General features: G+C 47.2%; 1 protein-coding gene across 1 annotated transcript in view; it reads left to right on the top strand.

Moving 5' to 3' along the window:
• Nucleotides 1-12,826, top strand: part of LXN (latexin) — an 80,160-nt gene that overhangs the window by 61,324 nt on the left and 6,010 nt on the right. The gene's annotated exons all lie outside the window — the stretch shown is intronic.

Genomic DNA, 12,826 nt, shown 5'->3' with positions numbered 1-12,826 from the left:
TAGTCAGAGACCAAATCAGAAAAATAACAATTGCTTTTATACATGCTTTGAACCAAAGAACTTCATTATAAGGTAAGCAGTTTTTAAGTTAAAAATACATTTCCGTTTCAAAAATTGACACTGCAATTTTCAGAGTCTTCAGTGTTAACCTATGGAAGGGAAACAAGAATGCAGTTTTGCAGGCAAGTAATCGACTTACAAATTCAGTTTTCTGGGTTTTAGGTTAAAACCAGGCAAGGTTCAAATTAGTACCAAGAGTGCACCCACAGCATCACAGGGGCAGCCGGGTGCAGAGGTCAAATTCTGAGTCGGGTGCCCAGTGTTAACTAATAGAGGCTAGGGGTGAATTAAGATGCGCTGCTCACAGGTAAGTAAAAGTGGTGTCAGAGGTTGGTCTCCCGGGCTTGAGGTAAGCACCGGAGGCCCACAAGGCAGCACCAAACTTTCTCTTGTAGGGGATTTCCATGTATAGTCATAAGCGTTGATTAGTTCTGCACGCATGCGGGGACCCCGGAGCACTTTTTCCAATATAACTTCTTAAGTTTCCATGTTCACCTTACTTCAGGAAGGCCTGCCAAGTCACTTAAGAATGTCCATATGCAGCCTAGAGGAAAGGCTACAGTGTCCAAAATTCTTCATCCAGTTTGCTTTTAAAAGGGACAAGTTTGAGATACATGCATTCAAATGCCTGAATGAATGAAAAATGTTGCAGAAAAATTCCTTCACAAACCTTTTTATATTGCAAAAAAATGATGAAGGAGGGCAGGGCAGTGTAGCCCATAGGCTGCCATTATTAATCAATAAAAAGGAGACTGTGCCTTTAAGAGCAGCCAGTCCCCCAGTATCCCATCATGCCTAGAGATAGGCAGTTACCTCAGTTCTTTTTTCTGGCTCCTGCTGACAGGACCCTGGAGCATTGAGCTCGACCTATTTAGGTTTTTTTTCTTCTAAAATACAGTAAAAATTTCAATGACAACTGCTTCACTCAACGTCTTTTGACTTTCCCTCTTGATTTTTGTCTTTTTTTGACTGGAATTAAGGCTTTTTTCCCAGTTTAATGCCTTCTCTATTCGACAAATGTACACGATGTGGCAGAAAAAAGGCCAAAACAGACCCTCACGAGGTCTGTATCATCTGCCTGCCGTCATCACACATTCCTGCCTCCTGTAACATCTGCAAAACATTTTCCAGACTTACCCTGCTTGACAGGGAGAAGATTCGCCTTCAAGGGAGAGCACAGAGATGACACCAGGAAGCCAGTGGGACCTCTGAGTGAGGGGAAGGTCAGTCTTCCCCAGAGCTCTTCCCTCAGCCTCCAGTGGACGTGGAAGGTCTGAGAGGCATTCTTCTGTCAGAAAACGCTTTTGGTCCCGGTCGGCGTCGAGGAGATCGACGTCAAGAGGAGGTACGGCACCGACATGCTTGCCGTTGAAGTCTGGTTCGGCGTTGCACAAGCGTCGGCGCTCGACGTCAAGACACAGTACGGTGTCGAAGACTCCACAACACACGACGTTGAGGAGCATATCGATGTCGTTGGAATCGGCGTCAAGACAAAAACGCAGATGTGTTTCGACATCGAGGTCCCGCTCAACGTCGACACCTAGACTTCGGAAAGAAAGATCGATGTTGATGAGTCCCTTGACGTCAAAGAGACAGAAACGGAGAAGGATCTATTCATCATTGGATTCGCTTCATTCTCCTTCTCTGGTGTTTCTTCCTTCCTCGCCTTCTCCTCATGCCTCTCCTCCACCAGCTACTATGCCTCCTCTTCAACCTTCACGAAGTCTGACTCCGCTGCGGTCGACTGATCCAGTTCTTTCAGCACCGTGCCACTTCCAGTGCCTCAAGTGCCTATCAGTGCCCCAGCTCGCGCTCAACATCGCGCCACCGTTCTCGACATGGCCATCAGTCATCAGGCCGCTCAAGGTCACGACACTCTCACCACAGGTCTAGACATAGATCAAGATCATGTGCCCATCAGAGAGATTCTTCGCCCTCTACCAGAGATTACTCCCCTACTTTATCGGATTCACCTCCACCTCGGTCCTCGCCGGTTGATGATATCAATAGCTTTCATGAAGTTCTGGTCCGAGGTGCGACAAAACTCAACATTCCGATGGCTGCCCCTACCCCATCTACTTCTATTACATTGAAGACTCTTCAACAGCGCATAGCCGCCAGACCTTTGCTACCTCTGGTATCTAGCTTTCTATAATCTGCTATGGAAGTCTTCCTTACGCTGGCTATGACCGAGTCTGCTCCCTCTAGACTATGGAAAAAATGTCGTCCCCCAGAGCAAGATCATTTGTTCCTGCGTTCTGACCCTCCACCTGATTCGGTAGTAATATTGGCTGTTCGCAAATCCCATGCTACCTCTCCGTCTTCTACCTCTCCTCTGGATAAAGAGAGTAAGAAAGTGGATTCAACAGGCCGCAAAGTCTGTAGTTCGTCCGCAACCTCCATGAAGATGGCAAGCGCAACAGCCCTCTTGGGCAGATACGATAGGGCCCTGTGGGATTCCCTATTCCAGTTTGCAGAACATCTCCCGAGAGATCATAGGGAGGATTTTTTGGAGATCGTCCAAGAGGGTGCCATGGTCTCAAATCAGATCATTAGTGCAGCGGCGGACTCTTCCTTGCTCTCCGCGCACACATACTGCCATGGAGTAAGGCTACGGAGACATTCATGGCTGCGTCTTACATCACTGAAGCCGGATGCTCAGCAGCGCATTCTGAACCTGCCATTTTCAGGCTTCACTCTATTCAGCTCCCATGCCGACGATGAGATGGCAAGGATGAAGGCTGAGGTGGACACATTGAAGGCAGTGGGTCTTGAAAAACCCAAAGAACAACGAAGGCCCTTCCGACCTTTCCAGCGTCACTATTCCACTCAGAGGGTTCAAACCCCTCATTGGCTCCCTGCAAGATCTCACCAGCAGTTCCAAAGATCTTATCAACCTCAGCGAAAAACACAGAGAGGGCAATCGACACATCAGTCCAATCAGGGTTCTCAACAACCTTCAGCCTCAAAACCTTGAAAATTTCCTTCTCCCAACTCCATTGCTCCCTCTGGTTGGGGGAAGCGTCAGCAATTGCCTGGCAGAATGGCAACGGATTACAACAGATGCTTGTGTCTTAAACATTGTACAGAATGGGTATTGTCTCAGGTTTTCCACTCTGCCCCCAAGCATTCTGCCAAAATCCACCACTTCTCATCTCAGAAGTTTCCATCCTCCTCGAAAAGAAAGCAGTAGAACCCATTCCCCTCAACCAGCGGGGGAAAGGCATTTACTCCAAGTATTTTCTCGTTCTGAAAAAGGACAAGAGAGAGTTCAGACCCATTCTAGACCTCAAATTTGCCAACAAATGGATCCGAAAGGAAAAGTTCAGGATACTGTCCTTATGCCAGATATACCCCCAGATTCAGCAAGGGGACTGGCCGTTTGTGGGACACACCTTCTATCGACCTTCACCACAAAGGAAAACAGAAAATGCTGTGCCTTTGCCGCCAGATTTTTACCAGCCAGAATCACTGGGTAATGCTGTGTGGATAGACTGGTCCAACAAATTTCTGTACGCCTTTCCACCAGTTCCACTGATCCCAGGAGTCCTCCTCAAACTCTCAATGAATTCAAACACAATGATCCTCATTGCACCAGAGTGGCCGAGGCAGTGGTTGTTCCCAGACCTTCTTCACCGGTCACTCTGTCCACATCTCAGGCTACCATGCAGACCGGACCTCCTAACAAAGTTTGGAGGGCAGTTGAGACACCCCACTCTCTCCTCCTTGAATTTGGCAGGATGGCTCCTGAGTTAGTTCAGTAAGGACACCTAAATCTTCCACAGGACTGGATGGAAATCCTAAAAGAAGCGAAGCAGCTTCTACCCATTCAGCATATTCCTTCAAATGGAAGAGATTCTGCATCTGGTGTTCCTCTAAGAGGATAGATCCTACATCTTGCCAGGAAGATGTCATTCTTCCATACTTATTACATTTGGCTCAGTCTGGTCTGCAACTCTGTTCAGTAAAGGTCCATTTGACAGCTTTGACTGCGTACAGAAAAAGTCCTTCGCAAACCTCTTTCTTTAGGATTCCAGTCATCAAAGATTTCCTAGAAGGGTTAAAGAAGGTCTTTCCTCCAGTTAAGCACACTTCTCCACCATGGGAACTTAATGTGATCCTTTCACGACTCATGCAAAATCCATTTGAGCCCATACACAAGGCATTTCTCCAACACCTAACTTGGAAAGCTGCTTTCCTTGTGGTAATCACATCAACACGAAGGGTTAACGAGATTCAGGCTCTCTGTTCCCCACGAGCCTTACACATTATTTCACTCCTCCAAGGTAGTACTGCGTACACACCATAAATTCCTGCCCAAGGTTATATCTCACTTTCATGTCAACCAGTCGATTTCCTTGCCAACTTTCTTTAAAAAACCATCTACTCCAGCAGAGAGGGCTCTCCATTCTCTAGATGTGAAAAGGGTGTTAAAATTCTACTTAGATAGGACCAATTCTCTTCAGAGGTCTTCACAATTGTTTGTTAATTATGATCTGGTTCGTACCGGTCTGGCCACCTCCAAACAATCAATGTCTAGATGGATTGTCTCCTGTATTCTATTTTGCTACCAACTAGCTAACAAAACACTAGCTGGCAGACCAAAAGCACATTCTACCAGAGGCAAGTTGGCAAGGACTGCCTTAATGAGGAACATCTTGGAGGTCTATTCACCCCTTTACTAAGCATTATTGTCTTGACTCCGATGCCAGGGCAGATGCTCAAGTAGGACAGGCTTCTCTCGGGAACCTCTTTGCTTGAAAGTGTATTTCATGGCTGTTCTGTCTACTCCTCCACGGTTTATGGGATGGGCTTGCTATTCTATTCAACGCTTATGACTATACATGGAAATCCCCTACGAGAGAAGGAATAGTTTCTTACCTGTAACTCCAGTTCTCTCGTAGGGCTATTTCCATGATAGTCATAAGCATCCCTCCCCCTCACTCCCCTGGTGGAGTAGACAGATTACTAACTCAGGTTGATCATTACTCTTTGCTAGGACTGCTTACAAAAAGAACTGAGGTAACTGCCTCTCTCTAGGCATGATGGGATACTGGAGGACTGGCTGCTCTTAAAGGCACAGTCTCCTTTTTCTTCATTAATAATGGCAGCCTATGGGCTACACTGCCCTGCACTCCATCATTGTTTTACAATATAAAAAGGTTAGTGAAGGGATTTGAATGCATGTGTCTCAAATGTGTCTCTTTTAAAAGCAAACTGGATGAAGAATTTTGGACACTGTAGCATTTCCTCTAGGCTGCATAGGACATTCTTAAGTAACTTGTCAGGCCTTCCTGAAGTAGGTCGAACATGGACACTGAAAAAGTTATATTGGAAAAAGTGCTCCGGGGTCCTCGCAAGCGGGCGGAACTATTCAACGCTTATGACTATCATGGAAATACCCCTACGAGACAACTGGAGTTACAGGTAAGAAATTATTCCCACACCTTCAGCAGCATAGGGTTAGCCGGGTGCAGAGTACTAACACAGCGTCGGGCACCCAATGTTAACCAATGTACACAGGGGGTAACTGATGAAGCGCTGCTCACAGGTGAGTAGAGCGGGGTCAGGTGTCTAGCTGCTGGAGTTGAGATAATTACAAGGAGGGCCCAACGCAGCACCAAACTTAAAACCTCAGCGGCACAGGGATGGCCGGGTGCAGAGTGCCAACACAGCATTGGGTGCCCAGTGTTATCCAATGAAGGAGATCAGTTTCAGAAACAGGCTACAGGCTCTGGCCAGGAGGCCGTGTGAGGACAACCCACAGCTGCCCAGGTAAATAGAGATGCCAGGAGTTGTAGAGACACCGACTGTCCAGCTCCTGAAGGCCCAGGGGCACCGTGTTCAGGGGTGTGTTTTGGAGTCAGAAACAGCTTACCGGGCAGGTCGTGGTCAGGGGGAGTCCTCTGATTGAGGCTGCAGGCATCAATGTGGAGTCCAGCAGGATTCAGCCTATGGTCGACTCTTCTTCAGAAGCGCTGGGAAACGTTCACAGGACTAGTGGGCCACTTGGACTTGGCGTCCGGTGCAGAGGTGGTTCCCAGAGGCAGTTTCACGGTTCCTCGGGCAGACTTCTTCTTTGAAGTTGGTTTCTTTTGGACAGGTCTGATGTCCACAGGAGTTCTTGGTCTTTATCGAAGGCAGGCAGTCCTCCCAAGGCTTTGGAGGTTGCTGGGCTGCAGGACAAGTTGTCTTTTGGGTGCAGGTTCTTCGAGGGCTGCAGACAGGCCAGTAGGACTGGGACCAAGTCAGTTGGTGTTTTCAGTCCTCTCTGCTGGTGTGACTTCCGTGGTGTCTGGCTCTTCTTAGGTCGACAGGAATCTGAGTTCTAGTGTTCAGGGGTGCCCCCTAAATATTTAATTTAGGGGCATTACAATGGTGCCAGGTTGTAGCCAATGAGCTACTCGCCTTTAGGGTGACTTCACCCTTCTTATGACCACTTCCTTTGGGAAGTGGGCATAGCCTTCACCCTGTTGGCTTTAATCATTCCAAATCAGATGGAGGAATTTAAAAAGTAGTGTCCACTTCAGCTCGTCCACCTTAGGGGTGGGACTGGCATGAACTTGGCACTCCTCCCAATTTACCTAATTTTCTTTGCTGCCTCCAAATGTGGGGTCAAGACAGGGAGGTTGGTCATCTCCACCATCTGGAGAGACCTGGGTCGCATTACAAAGGTGGTCAGGCCTTTGAAGCTGCCTGCCCTGGTATGTCCTTCCTGCCTGGGAGAGGTGGTAACACCTCTGCCCAGTGCGGGCTTTTGTGTCTAGGTCTCAAGAGCACTGACTCGCACTGTGGGGGTCCAGAAAGCTGTCTGTGGTAGCTGAACTGGTCAGGACCAGTTAGTCAGCAAACTAGTAGCTGGTAGGTTTTAAAGGTGCACCTCTAAGGTGCCCTCTGTGTGCATTTTTTAAAATAAATCTGTCACTGGGGTCAGTGAGGGTATATTATTCTGAGATGTTTGGTACCAAAAATCCCAGGATCCAGAGAAGCCATCATGTAGCTAGGGTACTTGTGGTGATCAGTATCCCACACTTGCATTCAAGATGGCTTCCCTATACACTTACTATGTCTGAGAATCGACAAAGACATAGAAGTGGCTTATCTGCTCATGCAGATACGCCCTCACATGTAAAATAATGCACCCTGCCTTAGGGCTGTAAGGCCTGCTAGAGGGGTGCCTTACATATATTGCATGCAGTGTTTAGGAGACAAGCACACGTGCTGTGTTCCATGTCATGTTTTCAATTTTGGAAGCACCTTGTCATGCAGCCTGCGTTGGCAGCCTGCATAAGGTTGGTGCTGGGTCCCTCAGAGTGGCACAATTTGTGCTGCAGCTCTGAGGTGTCCTCTTCAGTACCCATGCCCTGGATACCAGGAATACCATTTACTAGGGACTTATAGGGGGCTGAATGGCCTGGTCTCTTGGGGATCAAGTGACCCGGTGTCTTGTTTTAGGGAGGTGGGAGGGTACTGCAACCAGAACCCAGCTCCCTACACCGGGGCTCAGGGTTCGGAGGCGTTCTTCGCTCTTCCACTGGGCCCATACTGTAATATTTGATTCAGATCCTTGGGAAAAGCCTTTGTCATCCACGTTCTTCTGGGAGACAGCCTCTGGAGACAGACTTAGCCATTGACTCCCGACAGCAGGGCCTCGGGCCCTCTACCGGTTCCTCAGCAAAGAAGCCTACTCAATGCTGTCCCAAGTGACATGTCAGATATCCTTAGTCCAGTCACCACAAGGTGTGTAACCTCTGCTTCTTCTCTGACCTTGGCGACAACTACACCACATACCAGGCCTTCTGCTCTAAGAACATTCTCCGGTAGCAAAGAGGAAGAAGGTGGACACAGCAAAAGATCCAGCTGCAAGCTTAAAATGTCACCCCCAGCGTCTTTGAAGAAAAGGCGCTGCTGAACATCGGGGAATGTGAGGATGCCAGCCTCTCTGGTGTTCCGTCCCCATAAGCCATCCCCCAGCCCAGAGGTGATCTTTTACTCTGCTTCAGACAAGGAAGAAGAACAGTACTTTCCCCTCACCTCAACAGCTCTGTCCCTCAAACAAAGACCTCTGCAAGGGTTGTGAGTATGCTCGGCAGTGACACATACTCCAAGCCTTCGTGGAGAGCTCATGCAGAGGTAGGGCAGTGCCCACAATGGGGTCAGACATTGAGTCCTCAGACCACCATATAGTCTTTAGGACCTTCAGGTTCCAGTCGTTACCAATCAAAGCCATCAATCCTCCTCATCCATCAAGGCGGAAAATATTTCTTAAGCCTTGAGGTCCTTCAAAGTCGAAGACACCCTTAACGCCAGCATTGAAGTGAATCTCAATCGCAAAGCCACCATTGATTCTGAGGCTGTCGCCGAAGCCACCATCAGCACCAAGAGTTTCATTGATGGAGAGCTATGACAAATCTAAGCAACCTATTCTAGGAAAATTGCAGAAAGAGCTGGTTTCAAGGCAAAATCGACTGTTCACCATCCCCTAACGGGGAAAATGTCTGCAAAGTTCTCTCTAACACCACCTTTGGAAACTTTGCCCCAGAAGGGTAATCTAACTTTTGAGAAACAGTTGGCTTTGAAGCACTCTCCAACTCCTAAGCATAAGCATCAGAAACAAAAGGACAGGGGCACCAGTCGTCTCTCCTATATTCCACCTCCTCCTCCTTTTCCATCACCACAAACACCACCTCCAATGTCACCACCTCCATTGCCTTTACACTTACCAGAGGAGTCACACAAATGACCCGTGGGACGACTACAATGTTGATCTCCTGTGGGATCCAGGCTTGGACCATTATCCTGTCACCAGGATGACACCCCACGGCACACCACGGTGATCTAAAGGGCAGCTGCTTTTCACAAAGTGGACATGCATGTCTTGCATGCAGGAGACAGTTTCCTCATAGAAACACTCTCTAGGTCACAGAAAACTTCCAGTACCTCCTGATCGTAAAGGGCATGCTACAGTCAACCCACAACACCTTTGAGAAGCCCGTCAAGTATAGGGAAAACAAATACAAGCCTTCTCCCAGTGACCTGGCCTACGTCAACAGGTTCAAAGGCGGATCTGGGAAAAGAACACCCCCTGATCAAACAACATTTGTTGGCGGTTGGGAGGCATGCAGCAGTATTTGTTTACTTGTTAGCAGGAAATAACACTAGACAAGTGGGTGTTAGCGGTGTTCACCACGTGTACTGCCTTTAACTTCTCACACCCCATCCCAGCATCAGACCCCATACCCTCAACAGCGACCATCTCAACCTTCTCAAGAAAGAGGTACAAGTGCTCCCCCAAAAAGGGGCCATAGAGGAGTGCCTCCTCACCTGTGGGGCAAGGGGCTTTACTCTCAAGAGCGTTACTCTTGTTGCCCAATGAAGGATGGCGCCATCAGGCCCATTCTGTACCTCAGGTCCCTAAAATGCTACATCCTATGCAAACATTTCCATATGGCAATGCTGCCCAATGTCATCCCTCAGCTTCAACAAGGCAATTATATGACAGCATTATCCCTGTGGTTCTGCTTAAAAAGGAAATGTCAGGAGGTTGCAGCTGCCTTTTGTGAGGTCCCTAACACCACCCCTGTTGCTGCCCCACTTGTGCACTTTTGCCACATCCCCATCCATCCTGCCCACCGGCACTACCTCCGCTTGATGGTTAGGAGCCATCCCTATCAATTCAAAGTACTAGCCTTCTGCATCACCATTGCTGTATGTGTCTTCACAAAGTGGCTAGCGATAGTAGCCACTCACCAAAGTAGTAAGGTATCCACAGTTTCTCCTACCTCGCCCCCCCATCTTGACAATTAGCTTATTAAGAGCAAACAAGCACCAGTGCCTAGCCAACACTCAAGCTATCACCACACTCCTACAAAGCCTCAGGGGTCATTGTAAGTGCCACAAAAACCATCTTCTGTCCCTTCAAGTCCAGCCCTTTTCAGTGGCAGTACTAAATCCAGTTACAAGCAAAGCCTATCTCAGTCTAAAGAGTTTTGGCCTTCCAGCAGCTCCTAACTTTTTTCAGCTAAATCATCTGCTTTCAGTAAGAACTTTTATGTGCTTACTCGGAATTATGTCTTCTTGTGTCACAATAGTACCCCACACCCTCCTCCACATGTGTCAACTTCAGGAATGCCTCCGATCAATGGTCACAAGCAGAGGTCAATGGGAGGATCTTGTGCTGGTAAGCACCAGCAAGCATCGCTCTTCAATCTGTTGCAGGGCAGGCCCTTTCTAGACCCTCTTCCACATCTTACCATTACCACGAACGCCTCTCAAACTAGCTGGGGAGCACATCTGGACCACAGAACCATACAAGCTGTGTGGGCTTCTCATCATCAGGGGCACCACACTGACGACCTCAAGCTTGTTGCCATACATTTCACCCTAAAGGCCTTCCTTCCCCTTTTTCAGGGCAAGGTAGTACTAATCAAGTCAGACAGCATGACAGCCATGTACTACTTCAGAAACAGGGTAGCACTCACTCCCCCCTGTCATTACTGGCACAACAGACATGTCATTAGGCAGTCTGCCGCCCCATTCACCACATGGATGGACAGCAACCTGGCCGACCTCCTCAGCTGGGTACATGAAAAAAGTCCATGAATGGGAACTCCACCTGCAAGTCCTACTCCACTACTTCTGGTGCTGGAGCACACCACACAGACCTATTTGCCACCTTGAAAACTTGAAATTTCCAAACTTCGTCTCCAGGTACCCAGATTCCAAATGTACTGGACTAGTGGTGAACTGGTCAGAGATCTTTGCTTATGCTTTTCTGCCTCTCCCACTCCTTTTATTAGTTGTTTCAAAGATGTGGTAAACCTCTCAGGCTCTTCTCCTCTAAGACTGCACCTGAGCTAGATAACCCGGTACTTAACACTCCTGCAGATGTTAATCTACCTCCATCTGAAGCTCCGCAACTGGCCAGACTTTCACACCAGGAGTCAAGGTCAAATCAGACACCCAGACCCAAACAGCTCAATCTATTGATTTGACACCTGAGGTTCTAGGGTTCGGGTACCTATTTCTTCCACACAAATGCATGAACATTTTACCAAGGGCTACCACACAAGCATGCTTCTCAGCTACAATTCAATACGGCTCCATTTAGTAACCATCTCTGCTTGCAACCAAAAAAGGGAACACTCATCCAGTAATTAAAGCATTCACCGAGAGCCTTAAAAGTGTCATCCCTTCAAGAGCTCCCCCCAGCACCCATCTGGAACCTCAATATAGTTCTCACCAAACTCACGGAAGTCCCGCCCTTGTTGCATCTTTGCATTCTTGCCCTCTTCAGTACCTTTCCTGGAAGGTACCTTTTCTTTTCTTCATAACATCTCTTAGACGTATTAGCGAGCTGCAAGTCCCCACACTAAAATTAGGTTTGCAAAGAAAGGTTGTTCCTCAGGACTAATTGAAAGTTAATTCACATGGTGGATTCCCATTTTTACCACAATCAAACCATAGAGCTCCCAGTCTTTTTCCCTAAGCCAGACTCAGTAGTGGAAAGAGCCCTTCAAACTCTGGATGTAAGTGGTCTCTCAGGTATTAAATCAACAGGACCAAGCCCTTTTGCAAAACCGACCAGTTCTTCATAGCCTTAGCTAAACCCCCCACAAGGACCAGTCCAGCTCTAAGCAGACCTTGTCATGTGAATAGTCAAATGCAACCGCTCTCCCTGTTTTCCCCAGTGCACACTCAACACACGAGAAGGCAGTAACCATGGCTTTCCTGGACAACATTTTGTTATGCAAAGCAGCTACTTAATCAACCCCATAAACTTTCACTAAGCATTAAATAGTGGATATCTTGGCTAGACAACAAGAAATGGTTGGCCAGATGGTCCTTAGGATACTATTTCAGATAGCTGGGTCATGAAAACACTAGCCTATTCTTGCAAAAGGGTACTGCTGTACAGTGTATGCAGAGCACATGTATCTACAACAGCACCTGCTACAAATAGAAAATATCACTTACTCTGTAAGCATATGTTTGCAGTGTATAGTGCTGTTGATTCACACGTCCTCCCTGGACGTGTGTGGCTCTGATTACATATCGTGCCCCTCATTAATTCACTTCCAATGCAATGTTTACCATACATTCTTTACTCACCTCTCCATATTATTCTTATTCGCTGAGGAAAAAACTATCTAACATGGAGTTGGTGACTATGGGCATTGCCAACTAAGGGAGAGTCACAGGGTGATTTGAAAGACTTTCTCTGAAGAAAACAATTTGCAAACATTGCGGATTCTCCCACTGCCATGGAGGTACTTTTAGTTGCTTTCCCTCAAATCTTGAAAGCGGCATGAATTGGCTTTAATTGGTTTGACTGATATGGGTATCCCTGTATTTAGTAGAAACCATTTAATAAATGGTCAGTCAGAATGTAAACCAAGCCCAAGCAAATAAGAGGTATTTTTTAGAATTCGATTTGGTACATCTGAAAGTATACAGGATAATTTTATGTTAGGTAATGGTCCATTTGTAGATTGTATGGTTTGCATTTTCACAGCTGCTTAATCTAACCCTGTCTGACATAAAACAATAAAAGCTTGCCTGCAATGCACAACAGCTTAGTTCTGATATCCTTTGATGCTCTGCAAAGTCTTTTGGTTGTTTTATTCAACTATCAAATCTCTCTAATATATTATGTTAACAACATTCTAAAAAATGCTCAAATGCAGTTGATCTCCACCTGCGACCTGGCATAATCTATGTAAGATTTACAGGCACTAGGCCAGTGTTTCTTAAACTGTGTCACGAC

The sequence above is a fragment of the Pleurodeles waltl genome, chromosome 5 (genome assembly GCF_031143425.1).
Source record: "Pleurodeles waltl isolate 20211129_DDA chromosome 5, aPleWal1.hap1.20221129, whole genome shotgun sequence".
In the NCBI taxonomy this organism is placed as follows: domain Eukaryota; kingdom Metazoa; phylum Chordata; class Amphibia; order Caudata; family Salamandridae; genus Pleurodeles; species Pleurodeles waltl.
Note: the sequence above shows the minus strand (reverse complement) of the source record. Positions and strands in the feature narration are given on the sequence as shown.